This window comes from Halichoeres trimaculatus, unplaced genomic scaffold (assembly GCF_033239565.1).
Source record: "Halichoeres trimaculatus isolate MK-OKI-2021-1 unplaced genomic scaffold, fHalTri1.1 fHalTri1_scaffold_22, whole genome shotgun sequence".
Classification (NCBI taxonomy): Eukaryota; Metazoa; Chordata; class Actinopteri; order Labriformes; family Labridae; genus Halichoeres; species Halichoeres trimaculatus.
Window position 1 is genome coordinate 12,412,721 of NW_027437200.1, and position 15,197 is coordinate 12,427,917.

The 15,197-nt window shown below is 47.1% G+C and overlaps 1 protein-coding gene across 1 annotated transcript in view; it reads left to right on the plus strand.

Annotated features, from left to right (window-relative positions):
* The first annotated feature begins 955 nt into the window (after positions 1-955).
* adamtsl3 (ADAMTS-like 3) overlaps positions 956-15,197 on the plus strand; it is a 143,972-nt gene continuing 129,730 nt past the window's right edge. The window contains exon 1 of the mRNA XM_074662003.1: positions 956-1,025. The gene's annotated coding sequence lies outside the window, so the exon portion shown is untranslated. The remainder of the gene's footprint in view (positions 1,026-15,197) is intronic.

Sequence of the window (15,197 nt, forward strand, 5' to 3'; positions counted from 1 at the left end):
AGTTTATATATTGAGAAATAAAAATCTTAAATTGAAAGTCTTTGGGATCTTATTATTTAAAAATTTAATATGCTTGACCACATTAAAACACACAAAAGTACTGAAAAATTGGTAACATTGAGTACCAACACTGATTGCCGGGTACCAGGCATTGGTACTGTATTGTTTCAAAAGTGAAAGGTACCCATCCCTAATCCACCTCATGATCTTGTCATGGGAAAATCATGTCATATCTCCACCCCTCATGGAGAATGTTGTCCTGTTAAGCAGTAAAAGTCAGCTTACGTTTATGTAATTTGTGGCATAGGAGTGAACAACATACCATCAGGTTTCAAGAGACAGTAGAAGGATAGGTGAGGTTTTATCACAAACATATCTGACACCCAATAGATAGTTGTTGTTTTTTTGTAAGATAAAACAATGTTGCATTTGTCAATGTTCCTTCTTCATCACATCATTTTATTGTTTTTGTTCATTTCTTTGCAAAATTTAATTGAACAACAGAAAATCTAAGCCTCCTGAGTATTTCAAACTATTTTTTGAACAGGTGAAAAAGGCTCTAAAATTTAGATTGTACTAATTGCCAGTGCAGAAAAAATGTTAGAGTTGACAGATTCTTATATCATGTGAATGTGCTGCCTGTGCAGTAGTTGTTCATGTAATGAAGGTGTGAAGACTACATTGATTATAAAGGTAAAAATGGAATATGTTGGGGTAAACTGTCTTGAAATTTGGTAAAAGTTTTCAGATGTGCATGTGAAAAGGATTTTACTGGATATCAAATATAACAGAAATCAACATGTATTCAATAGATGTGCATACAGTAATAGAGATGGCAAGGATCTGAGCTTACGCCTGACCCTCTTTGTCTCCTTCACAGACAGTAACGATGAAAAGGAAGATCAGAGATGGAAGCTCTGCCCCTTTGTTTCCCGAGGGCTCTCCTGGTGTGCAGATGGCATCAGAGGTTACACATTCTGCAGAGATCCTCACAGGACATCCCTCCATTGTGCCCTCAGAGACAGGTAGGGCTGTGGGCAGCGTGCCAAGGCTCCTGGCTGTGTAACGGATACCTGTGGGCTACTGGGAAAGTGTCACACCTCCGGATCACACACACAGTGAGGGGGGCTGCATGAAGAAAGAGCAGAGACAGAAAGAGGGAGACAGTGGGAGATTGGTCGTCTTTTCATGCTCTTTAGATCATGAGGGAAAGAGGCAGAGATGTGGATTCAGAGCGGAGGAGAAAAGAGAGTGACATGTCTTTGGTGCTGCGGTATGCTTTGGTTAACTCTAGCCTCAAACACTGGGCTATCAGACAGTGTATCCTGAGAGAGGAGCATGAGTCTGCTGGCCTGTCCATCAGATCATCAAACCTGGGTTCTATTAATGCAGGAGGATTAACAGTCACTCTGAGTCAGATACACATCACAGATATACATTACATTACTTCAGTTATACTCTGGATAGCTGATCTTGTGGAAAGTAGCAGACTTGCTGCTCAGTTGCACGCACGTCCTGTGTGAAAGCAACAGGTGAACAACACGTATTAGGCATATTTTACCTCCACAAAGGCCAAAACCGTAAAACCCAATAACAATCCTGGTTCTGAGCGACTGGCTGCCACTAATTCATCATCACACCGTATCCTAAACACTAAATCGGGTAAAAAGCCAAGTATGATGAGCACATATGTTAGTATCTGATAATTAGTTCTAATACAGATTTCCTGTCACACTAAGCTCCACTCAGACTTCTTGGATCAGTACAACAGGAAGTACGAGAGGAAAGTTCAGTGACAGAAATAGCTGCGTTGATGTCAAGCAGACAGCCAGTGGCATCCATCTACTGCTTAAAGCCCTGGGCTATACTTCTGCCCAACACTGGGACAAACAAAAACATAAACATGCAAATTATATACAAAAATGTTCAAAGGCCGAACACTTCCTGTCAATCTACTGCAGTGTAACAGATACATAGAGAAACTAGACTCTGAATTTTCGCTCTGTTTCTCATTTAGGACTCTTTCATCAGCCTGTTGTGGCTGTGCTGCTCTTATTCTCTGTTCTTAATTGCAGCTTATATACTGCCCCCTACTGCGTTGGAGTGTGCAGACTTAACAAGAAAAAGATGATGTCTATATACACTGACCAGTCACTTTATTAGGTACACCTTGCTACCCCCCCTTGGACCCCCTTTTGTCTTCAGAACTGCCTTAATCCTTGGTGGCATAGATTCAACAAGGTACTGGAAACAGTCCTCAGAGAGTTTGGTCCATATTGACATGATAGCATCACACAGTTGCTGCAGATTTGTCGGCTGAACATCCATGATGAGAATCTCCCGTTCCACCACATCCCAAAGGTGCTCTATTGTCTATTATCTGAGATGATTCCAGCTTTATGACATGGAGTGTTATCCTGCTGGAAGTAGCCATCAGAAGATGGTACACTGTGCTCATAAAGGGATGGACATGGTCAGCAACAATACTCAGGTAGGCTGTGGACTTTAAACCATGCTCAGTTGGTACTAAGGGGCCCAAAGTGAGCCAAGAAAATATCCCCCTCACCATTACACCACCAGCAGCAGCCTGAACCATTGATACAAGGCAGGATGGATCCATGCTTTCATGTTGTTGACGCCAAATTCTGACCCTACCATCTGAATGTGGAGCAGAAATCCAGACTCATCAGACCAGGCAACGTTTCTCCAATCTTCTATTGTCCAGTTTTGGTGTTGCTGTGTGAATTGTAGCCTCAGTTTCCTGTTCTTAGCTGACAGGAGGGTCACCCGGTGTGGTCTTCTGCTGCAGTAGCCCATCTGCCTCAAGGTTGGACGTGTTGTGTGTTCAGAGATGCTCTTCTGCAGACCTCGGTTGTAACCAGTGGTTATTTGAGTTACTGTTGTGTTTCTATCAGCTTCAACCAGTCTGTCCATTCTCCTCTGACCTCTGGCATCAACAAGGCATTTTAGCCCACAGAACTGCTGCTCTCTGGATATTTTCTCTTTTTGGGACCAGATCGTGTTGACCATGTCTACATGCCTAAATACATTGAGTTGCCTCTATCTATCTATCTGTCACAGTCTCAGCCTCAGCCTCTGTCTCCAGCCTAATCAGCCTGACTCCAATCACCTGTGCTCCTGCTCACACCTGCACCTCATCTGCTGCCATCAGGCCACCTATATAAACCCCAGCTCCACACACAGTCATTGTCAGACTGTCTTCGCACTCACGCTGAGAACTTCAGACCTGTCTTCGGACTGCTTACCTGTTGCCTACAAGTTTCGTCCCAGTTTCTGCCTGTTACGCCTGACCCTCGGCCTGACTACAAGGTATCGACTAAAGCTTCTGTTCGTCACTCACCCGTCTGCCTGAGTCCCCGGCTGTCGATCCTGCTCCTGTCTCTGACGCCGAGTTCAGCCTGTCCTGATCCGTGTTGGTCTACCTGGTACCTGATCCCTGCCTGTCTTCGACTCTGAGTATCGCCTGAATCCTTCTCCGTGTTGGTCTGCCTGGTTACTGAACCCTCGCCGGCCTTCTACTACGTGAGCCTTTGCCTGTACGTCTCCTGGGTGGCTCAGTCAGGAGAACGCTCGTCTAGAGATCCTGTGGTCGCGGGTTCGATCCCCGCTCAAGCTGCAACTCCCTGCATTCAAAGACTGTCTGAGCCTTTGTCCCAAACGTCTCCTGTGTGGCTCTACTGAAGAGACACTCACCCTTCATTCCTAAGTGTGTGGGTTCAAACCCCGTTCTGAACTGTGCCTTTAAGTTTCTGCCAATAAAGACTGTTCATTGTTTATCACCAACTACTTGCTTCTGGGTCCTAAATACAAACGTGTCAGTACAGTCTGACCAGAAGATGGACCCAGCGAGTAGCACACCCTCGGCAATGGACAGATTGGAAAGAGTTGAAGAAGTGTTGGCTCATCAGGAAGGGTTGATCACCACTTCTGTCAGCCACCTTCAGGGTGCTGTGGATACCCTCACCCGGACAGTTACTGAGCTTGCTTCCCGACTTCATGCCCCACCACCAGCTTCAGATCCTGCGCCGATCACTCAACCTCCTGCTCTGCCCGACAGTCCTGAACCACGAGTGGGATCTCCTGAACGTTATGATGGAGATCCGGAGACCTGTGCTGCCTTCATTACAAACTGCACCCTGCTCTTCGCTCTCCAGCCTCGCACGTTCTCCTCTGAAGCTGCCAAAGTAGCCTTTACCATCAATCATCTGACGGGGCGTGCAAGGCTTTGGGGAACTGCTGAGTGGGATCGTCACTCTCCTGCCTGTTCCAGTTTCCTCACCTTCACCACTGAACTTCGGAAGGTGTTTGGCCAGAATCCAGACAGAGCCGGGGTAGCGGCAGGTCTCCTGAGGCACCAACAGGGTCGACGGTCAGTGGCAGACTACTCCATCGACTTCCGCACCCAAGCCAGCCGCAGTGGGTGGAACTCTCAGGCCCAGATTGATGCCTTTGTTCATGGATTGGCAGACTACATTAAAGACGGACTGGTCCCGTATGAACTCCCTTCATCCCTGGACGGCATCATTGACCTTGCCACTCGGATTGACCTCCGCATCAGGGCCAGAAGAGGAGCAAAGAGTCAGACACCGACTCATCTGCCCACTTCCAGTCCACAACCCAAGAATCCACTCCGACAGTCTTCCTCTATGATGGCAGGGGACCCCGAACCTATGCAGCTGGGTCGCACCTCCCTTACCCCTGCTGAAAGAGGACGACGGATCTCCTCGCAGCTCTGCGTGTATTGTGGTGGGCAAGGACACTTTGTAAAAGACTGCCCGTTAAAAGACAGAGCTCACTCGTAAGAGAGGAGATACGAGTGAGCTCTTCCCTCCAGACTCCTCAGGTTCTTCGTCCTTCCCCTTCTGCACGCCTGCTCCTGCCTGACGGACCCCAGACCCTGGTCACCCTCATCGACTCTGGTTCAGACTCCAGTCTCATCAGCAAGAGAGTCGTAGAGCAACTTGGACTGAGTCTGGTTCCTCTCCATCAACCAATTCCAGCCAAAGCTCTGGATGGCCATCTGATGGGACTTATCACTTATCAGACAGCTCCTGTTACCATGCTCATCTCAGGCAACCATAAAGAGACTATCCAGTTTCACGTCCTCGAGCATCCTGACATGCCGCTGGTCCTCGGCTACCCCTGGCTTCGACGACATAACCCTGTCATAGACTGGTCCACTGGCTCCATCCGTGGTTGGGGAACTGCATGTCATCTCACCTGCCTGAAAGATGCCATGTCTCCGCACCCCCCTGTCTGCACCAAGGTCCAGCCTGAACTCTCAAGGGTGCCCCCTGAGTATCACGATTTCAGTGCTGTGTTTAGCAAGGCCAACGCCACATCTCTGCCACCACATCGACCCTATGATTGTGCCATTGACCTTCTCCCGGGCACCACTCCCCCCAAGGGAAGATTGTATTCCCTCTCTGCACCAGAACGGAAGGCCATGGAGGACTACATTAATAATTCCCTGTCTGCGGGCATCATCCGTCCTTCTTCCTCACCTGCTGGCGCAGGATTCTTCTTCGTGGAGAAGAAGGATCGCTCCCTGAGGCCTTGTATTGATTATCGAGGGCTCAACGACATCACTGTGAAGAACCGCTACCCCCTGCCTCTCATCTCTTCTGCCTTCGAGCTACTACAGGGAGCTACGGTCTTCACAAAGCTGGATCTTCGCAACGCCTACCACCTCGTCCGCATCAGGGAAGGAGACGAATGGAAGACGGCGTTCAATACACCCATCGGACATTATGAGTACCTCGTAATGCCATTCGGACTGACTAATGCCCCAGCTGTCTTTCAAGCACTCGTCAACGATGTTCTCCGGGACATGTTGAACCAGTTCGTCTTTGTGTACCTCGACGACATCCTCATCTTCTCCAAGAACCTCAGTGACCACGTGCATCATGTCCAGTCTGTGCTCCAGAGACTTTTAGAGAACTCACTCTTCGTCAAGGCTGAGAAGTGTGAGTTTCACGCTCCCACAGTCTCCTTCCTGGGCTTCATTGTGTCTAAGGGCCACATCCAAATGGAGCCATCCAAAGTTTCTGCTGTCACCTCCTGGCCTGTTCCTGAGTCCCGCAAGCAGCTCCAAAGATTCCTGGGCTTTGCCAACTTCTACCGCAGGTTTATCCGAAACTACAGCACGGTCGCTGCTCCTCTCACCGCTCTAACAAGCAGCAAGAGAACTTACCTCTGGTCACCTGATGCAGACACTGCCTTCCGTACCCTGAAAGAGAGGTTCACCACTGCCCCTATTCTCCAGATGCCTGATCCAGACCTCCAGTTCTTGGTGGAGGTAGACGCCTCTGATGTTGGAGTAGGAGGTGTCTTATCCCAGCGTTCCCCTTCAGACCACAAGCTCCATCCATGTGCCTTTTTCTCTCGTCGACTGACCCCCGCTGAGAGGAATTATGACATCGGCAACCGCGAGCTTCTGGCGGTAAAGCTTGCATTGGAGGAATGGAGGCACTGGCTGGAGGGAACTAAGGAGCCGTTTCTTGTGTGGACTGACCACAAGAACTTGGAATACATCAAGACTGCTAAGAGACTCAACGCCCGTCAAGCCCGGTGGTCCCTGTTTTTCTCCAGGTTTAATTTCACTCTGTCCTACCGTCCTGGTTCCCGCAACACCAAACCGGATGCCCTTTCCCGCCAATACCTCCGAGATGAGGACAGCCCAGAGAGGGATGCTCCCATCCTAGCTCCTCCTTGTGTCGTCGCCATTCTCACTTGGGATATCGAGGAGAGAGTCAAAGCTGCAACCCAAGGTCAAGCTGGTCCCAGTTCCTGTCCCCCTCGCTGTCTTTTTGTTCCTGAGGCTCTACGGTCGGAGGTTCTGCAGTGGGCCCACTCATCCAACCTGACCTGTCACCCCGGATCACGACGTACACAGGAAGTTCTCCTTCAGAGGTTCTGGTGGCCCACGCTGGAGGAGGACACTCGGGACTTCGTCAAAGCCTGTCAGATCTGCAGTCAACACAAGTCCTCCCATAAGGCTCCTGCCGGTCTCCTCCAACCTCTGCCCATCCCACATCGTCCATGGTCCCACATATCCTTGGACTTCGTCACCGGTCTACCTACCTCCGATGGACATACGGCCATCCTCACTGTGGTAGATCGGTTTTCCAAGATGGTCCACTTCATTCCCCTGCAGAAACTCCCGTCCGCCAAGGAAACGGCACAACTGGTCCTCCATCACGTCTTCCGCATCCATGGCCTTCCGTTGGACGTGGTGTCAGACCGTGGGCCTCAGTTCTCGTCTGCTTTCTGGAGAGAATTCTGCCGTCTCCTGGGAGCAACTGCCAGCTTATCTTCTGGCTTCCACCCTCAGTCCAACGGGCAAACCGAGCGGATGAACCAGGAGATGGAGACGGCTCTTCGGTGCACAGTATCCCAGAACCCTTCCACCTGGTCCCAGCAGCTCCTATGGGTCGAATACGCCCATAACTCCTTGGTCTCGTCCTCCACCGGCTTGTCCCCATTCCAGTGTGTGTACGGCTACCAGCCCCCGTTGTTTCCGGCTCTGGACAATGACGTCTCCTGCCCATCCGCCCTTGCCTTCGCCAGACGCTGCCGTCAGACTTGGGCCCGAGCCAGGGCTGCACTACAGAAGGCCGTCCACCGTTACTCCTCTTCAGCCAACCGCCGTCGGACTCCTGCTCCAACCTATCAGGTGGGTCAGAAAGTTTGGTTATCTACCAGAGACCTACCTGTTAGAGTTGAGAGCAGGAAGCTTGCACCTAAGTTTGTGGGTCCTTTCCCCATCCAGAGAATCATCAATCCGATGGCGGTGAGGTTGACGCTTCCCCGGTCCATGAGGGTTCATCCCACCTTTCATGTCTCCCGGATCAAACCTGTCCATGAGAGTCCCCTGTCTCCTGATGTTCCTCCTCCTCCTCCTCCACGGTTTATCGACGGGGGTCCTGCCTTCACCATCTGCCGTCTGCTCCGTTTCCGTCGGCGAGGGAGAGGCCTGCAGTACCTCGTGGATTGGGAGGGATACGGTCCTGAGGAGAGGTCATGGGTGCCTTCCCGGGACATCTTTGATAAGGACCTCATTAAACAATTCCACGAGGACCACCCGGAGCAGCCGTCCCTGAGGAGGCAAGGACGCCCGTCACAGCAACCTTCTCTTGTCACCCCTGTTGATCCTCCGTCACCAGAGGATTCCGAAGAGGATGAAGAGGAGGAGGGGATTCCACCTGATGTCCGTGAGGACTCCGCCTCGGAAGAGTACTGAGGTACTCTTCCCACCCACCCCGCCCCTGTTGATGTGTTGGACGTCGGGAGCCGTCCCTTGAGGGGGGGGTTCTGTCACAGTCTCAGCCTCAGCCTCTGTCTCCAGCCTAATCAGCCTGACTCCAATCACCTGTGCTCCTGCTCACACCTGCACCTCATCTGCTGCCATCAGGCCACCTATATAAACCCCAGCTCCACACACAGTCATTGTCAGACTGTCTTCGCACTCACGCTGAGAACTTCAGACCTGTCTTCGGACTGCTTACCTGTTGCCTACAAGTTTCGTCCCAGTTTCTGCCTGTTACGCCTGACCCTCGGCCTGACTACAAGGTATCGACTAAAGCTTCTGTTCGTCACTCACCCGTCTGCCTGAGTCCCCGGCTGTCGATCCTGCTCCTGTCTCTGACGCCGAGTTCAGCCTGTCCTGATCCGTGTTGGTCTACCTGGTACCTGATCCCTGCCTGTCTTCGACTCTGAGTATCGCCTGAATCCTTCTCCGTGTTGGTCTGCCTGGTTACTGAACCCTCGCCGGCCTTCTACTACGTGAGCCTTTGCCTGTACGTCTCCTGGGTGGCTCAGTCAGGAGAACGCTCGTCTAGAGATCCTGTGGTCGCGGGTTCGATCCCCGCTCAAGCTGCAACTCCCTGCATTCAAAGACTGTCTGAGCCTTTGTCCCAAACGTCTCCTGTGTGGCTCTACTGAAGAGACACTCACCCTTCATTCCTAAGTGTGTGGGTTCAAACCCCGTTCTGAACTGTGCCTTTAAGTTTCTGCCAATAAAGACTGTTCATTGTTTATCACCAACTACTTGCTTCTGGGTCCTAAATACAAACGTGTCACTATCTATCTATCTATCTATCTATCTATCTATCTATCTATCTATCTATCTATCTATCTATCTATCTATCTATCTAAAGGTTTCAGATAAAGTTAAAGTAATGAAGCTAGAGGCAAAATGTATCTGAAATGATGCTCAACTGTTACACATTTAATGTGCAACTCATCTCATTTTCTTATTACTGAATGTTGAGAAAGCCGATCTCAAACCTCATCTGTAGCTTGATTCCATTTATTGGTTGTACCAGCAAGATCACATTGCCATGATTAGTGTAATCATCCGGGTGTCTCTGGATACTTACACAATATTTATGATCTGATCTGATGTATACACGAATAGAGGGCTTAGGCTTTAAACTAATTTGAATATTGGTTCAAGGACACATTTTAAGGAATCACTGAAAGGGAAAACTCTTGAAAAAAAGTCAAAATCTGCATGTATAATAATATAAATGTGAGTTATCAGTTACTAAATGCATGTCAGTGATGATTTGGCAGACATTACAGTTATGACTTCTGCTCTTTGCTTTAAAGTACCCATTACATTTTGTTTCCTCAGCATGAGTCAGATTGAAAAATGACTATTTTACTCAGTGTAGAGTTTAACCATGTCATTATATTTTCACAAAAGCAGACATTACTTTAAAAAAACAATAACAATAAAATATAGCATAGCAAACTTGATATTGTTGGACACACATGACAAAGAAAATGAAACGAATAGTTCTGCCATGCTAAACAAATGTCTGGCTGTCATTTTGATCAAGTAGGGGGTGGACTGAATATTGGCTGTGTTCATGTTGTCGGCCTGAATTTACACCAGAGTTTCAACATCTGAGACGGAAATAGCTTCAAAACGTTTTGTTACCCTGTGTCTAAATTTGGCTCTGTTATTCTTCCCAGCTTCAACCTCAACTCCAAAGCTGGAGGAGCTGTGCACACAGAAATGAATTACATTTTAACAAGATGCCTGTCCTCTAGAAATAACCATTACTTCAGCCTTTAATAAACAACAGATCTACACAGACAATGTGTGTTCAGCAGGGCTGCAACTGCAGATTTATAGCTACAGTATAGACAAACAGACAAGAGCAGGGCTTGTTAAGCAGGGCTCTGTGCACCTGTCGGATGTAATCCTCAAATAATGACTCTGGCTCATTACCTAAGACATCCGAGTTAACCGTCTTCATTTCCCGCTGAGAGGATCAAAACAGGGAAGTGTGAGGAAAGGTCAGTTGTGATCAGTTTGCTCTGAAAATGAGATCCTCTGGGACGACACCCTGAGCCCCCTTCCAGCGTGATGATTTTCAGTAATGGTTTTCTCAGGAAGCACAGAAAACCTCTCGAGTTGCACATTTTGAAAGATTTGGATGAGAGGTGAGAAGAGAGGCCGTCCCCTGCGTAGGTCGGACTGCATCCCACATGACCTCGCTGTGTTTCGTTTTCACAGAGCCGTGCTGGGATTAGCAGGCCGGCTGTTTGTGCTGGCAAAGAGGCAGCAATTCACAGCTATATTTTTTGGGTGCTGTTGCTGACAACCAGACTGAGTCCGAGTAATTATGATATAATTGAGAATGATCTAAAACCAAATGTCCCGGCTCTGCTGTCTGAAGTGGTGTTTACAGAAAACAGCTGCTTAAATAGGCACTTAGGAGGAATTAGAATAACATTTTTTATGTCCCAGCGTGAGTGTGTCTCTGTCTGTGTGCAAGTGTGCGTGGGTTGGCTTTTTGGGCACCTACACAGACAAACTCTTTGTTTTGGAAGTGTTCGCTTAAGTCTGTGGGGGCAGACAGGAGCCAAGAACAACGTGGGAAATGGACTCTTGCTTCATTTCTGCTTTCTCTCCGGGCTTTTCCTTCACACTCTCTCTGTCAGCCGGTTGTTCAGCTGGACTCGAGAGCAGTACCTGAGGCGTGCAGACGTTTGGAGGAACCATGGGGCTGGTTTGGAGAAGAGAGAGGTCGTAATGGGAACCGAGTGGCAGCTGACAGCCAAACCAAGCTGTCTGTCATCCCTCTCTCCTTCACTGACTCATCTTTTAACAAGTTGTCAACAGGAGGCTTGTACACAACCAGACCTCTGCCCAGGTGGTCTCGATGGGGAGCCAGTGGCCTGCAGCGCAGAAGAAGCAGCCATACTGGCAGAAGCAGATTTCACTGTGAGGTCTGGACCTGGGTTTCCTAAGTGTTACATGACCTTAAGTCATTACCTTCCCCACTCAGCAATTAGTTTTTCTTTTCATATTCCAGGAAATGAGGGAGATGAGTCATATGGATTGTGATGCACTGAGACAATATCAAGCACACATGTTTATCTGTGTGCCCCAAAAGCCTCATGGAACACCTGACCGATTACAGTGGAAGCATTACCTAACCGGTGAGATTCATCCCAAACAGGAAAACTTTTAAGTGAGCATATGTGAAGACAGTCATGCACTTTAGAAATATGCAACTAAAACGATTATAAAATGAAGTAATGGCCTAAACCTTACCTTCAACCTTATGGTGAAAAAAACTTCTAAAAACATTGTTCTGTGCAGTGATTTTATAACAGACTGTCACCAAGCTGGAGTAAGGGGCCAAATGAGGCCAAATCATCAACCCTGCCACAAATTTTTACCCACAGAAGATTTTTCTAATGGAGAAATAGCTCAGAATCTACAGCTTGTAAACACATGGACACCATGAAAAACTGTAAATCCCCGTGGAAAATAAAGAATCAAAGGCAGTGTACAAAAACTCTGTTAGGACCTCTGTTCACTCATAACATTTCTTTCTCACTGGCAGTGCCAACTGTACTATTACAGTACTCTTACTAACAAAGAAGCCCCTGCATCAGTTTTTTCAGTTGACTATGGTTTATTTGTTTAAGCTTGCTGGTTAGTGTTACTCATCCCAAACTGACCAGTCAAAACCAAGAGGAGGCGGGACTTTTGGTGTCAGCTTTTCACGCAACAATGGTTAGGAGTAGACATGCACCAATCAATCAGTGTTGATTTTTTAAATTTTGGGGGATCGGTGATCGGCCCTTTCTTACATATGATCTTCATCACTGATCTCATATTTCGCCAGGAAGGTCTGAAAGCCAGCCTTTGTTGCTTTTTACTCTGAGACCTAAAACTATGAAAACTTTATTTAAAGTTAAACCATAAAGATTTTATTGTTTCACAGGTATTGTTCAATGATTTTCAATGAAATAAAATTGGAACATTGAAGGTATATGCTGTCAGTTATAAAAAATAAAAATCGGTACAGGCCCAAATCGGTATCGGCAAGTCAGGCTTTTTAAAGATCCCATATTATGCAAAAATCTCTTTAAGTCTTTCAGTGAAATTTGTGGGTCTTCTGCTTTCCTCCCAGCCCACAAAATGTGATATTTAAAGACAAAACCTGTACTTAGTAGTGCTTGTGAATGTAAAATCCTGACCTAAAACGAGCTGTTTGGATTTTGGGGATTTGCCGACGTCAGCGATTCCCTTTTTTGACCAATCAGGAGCAAGCCTGACCTGATTGGTCCGGAGCAGATACCCCCAAACCCCCTCCCCGCTGCTGGAGAGAAATCTCACCAGCAGCGAGGAGGAGAATGCCGAAGTTGAAGAGCCATCACTGCTTTGTTTTTGGCTGTAAACAGCCACATAGTTCAATGAAGAAGCTTCCCATCTTGGAAGAAGACTAGACTAAGTGGCTAGAGTTCATTTATCAAGGAAATATGCCAGCTACACTCAGTAAAACTGTGCATGTGTGTGCTAGTCACTTCACGGCCGACTGCTTTTCCAACTTTGGACAGTACAACAGAGGGCTTGAGAATAGACTGGTCCTGAATCCAGGCACATTACCAACCATCCTCCAACAAACCTCAGACCCTGGAAATGTGAGTATTTTAAATGCTGTGTGCTGTGGAGCAGATGTAAGAGCTTTTCCTCAGTGTCCCCCCTGTCTCTGTGTTAGCTTCAGGATGCTAACTTTAGCTGCGGTTTGCCTGTTGTTTTAGACTGTAATGTAACAGTAAACGAGCTTCGCTGTTTAAACATTGTGCACTCGGAGCTTGTAGCGCCGCTCTCAGTGACGCGGAAGAGCGTGGGGGTATCAGCGGTGGCTCATTTACATATGACGGACACGCCCACTAAATCAGAGCGTTCTGAACAGAGGGGCTATGAGAGCCTGGAAACAATGCTGCTGTGCTTGATTTATTGGCTTTTTGGACCAAAACATGTTGCTACCATTTCATGAAGACATCAATGATCCATATTAAACTGCAGAAAAGGAGCAGATTATGGGACCTTTAAAGATTGATGATCAGACAGAAAATTGTGATCGGTGCACCCCTTGTTAGGAGTATCCTTAATGTCACCTGTCTTTTTCTAAAACAGAGTTTTGAAGCAAATCGTCAGCCGGGCCACATGGAAATGAGGCGGGCTTTGAGCCTCTATACTAAATGCTTTAGGGCACAGGCCCATCAATCAACTAAGCTGTGTGTCTGATTGGACAAACTTCCATCCTTAATCTCCTTTAAGCTGCCAAGTTAGAAAAAAATTCACTCCCCCTACAGTGTGTGCCATTACAGATAGTAGTTATTCACGAAGTAAATGTCTTTTGTACCAGGCTGTAAACATGTTTAATTCTGCTGTGAAAACTGCTTTTTTTGGCTTGGTGCGTGTGGTTTCCAGAACTTCCAGAGTCAGCCTCAAGCAGACACTTGACAAACTGCAGATTTTGACACTTCTTCATTTTTTTTCTAAACTGAAGGTAGCCCTTTGGCCAGGGCACAATTTTTCTTACAATTTGTTCATAAAATGTTTTGAAAGCAAATACTTAGCATACAGAGCAATTCAAAACAGTGAATAAAAATTTTTGATTTTGCAGGGATGTTGCGTATTGAACGTTATTTCTGTGAATGTGCCACAGTTAGCCAGAAGGCTGTGGATGTTGGATTAGCCCCCTAATTGACCTGAAACTGTTTAAAACAAACATCATTTGCAGTATCTGCTCAGTAAGCTCTTTGGCAGTCATTTTGGAGACAAAATTAAATCGAATGGAAATGTGTAACTATTGTGAATGTGGCAAAGTTTGTCACCCAAATTCAAACCATTAACTTAATTCTATTATTTCTACTTCTCTGCTTTGTTCTGGAGGCAAACACAGTGGGGTTTTAAAACCAACAAACCAAAACATGCTCAGGAATTTATTTGCCAATCTTTGTTGATGAAACGTCTTACGAGAGATGCTGAACCCTCAATAATACTGCTCAGCTCTTCTGCCAGGAGCAGATTTACTGCAACAATAGATGCCCACATCTGAGACATAGCTGTGTCCTCAGCTTGTACTCGTCTTTCTTGCCAACAACTCGATTATTTTCTTCTGATTTTGGCTGAGCTGTTATATCCATGGAAAATCTGATGGAATACAGCAGATATCTCAGGTTAACTTTGTTATTAGATGACAGGAAATCCAGGATCAGTGTAGTATGATTCTTTAATCTCCTTATGTGGAACTCAATGCCAGTTATCTAATCATGAAATTATTTGGGCGAATCTATGAATATTTAACCAGCAGCATTTTTGGTTTTAGATGTAAGCTAGGATTTATGTGTAATTAGAAACTTCCCCAAAGAAAGAAAGAAAAAAAATACTTCACCCTTGAGTTTTCAGACAATCTGACTGATCACTGGCAACAGTGTGAAGCGTGTGCTGCCCACTGTCTACATTTCTGACTGGTGGTTTGTGGCATGATGCCCTCAGACAGTCCGCAGTGGACACGACATGCCTGAAGGAAAGCGATGCCTGCAGCTGAAACAGATCTGCGCTGACAGATATACAGGTTCCTGAACACTAAGCAAGCCTGGCATTCCCCAGGACTCTGTGGCCCAGCAATGGCAAGAGCTTTCATTTCCTCTAGAGTCTCCAGCATGAGCCGACGCACGTAGAAACACAGACACAAACACATTCAGATAGTGTGCCAAATTCCACAGAGCCGTAAAAGCAATCAGGGACAGATGAGAGAGGCAATCAAGTGGCGTAAACCACATGCCAGGGGACACAAACTAATAACAAGGCACCACAACACTCAGAGGAGTTTGTTTGTGTAATGCTTTATTGT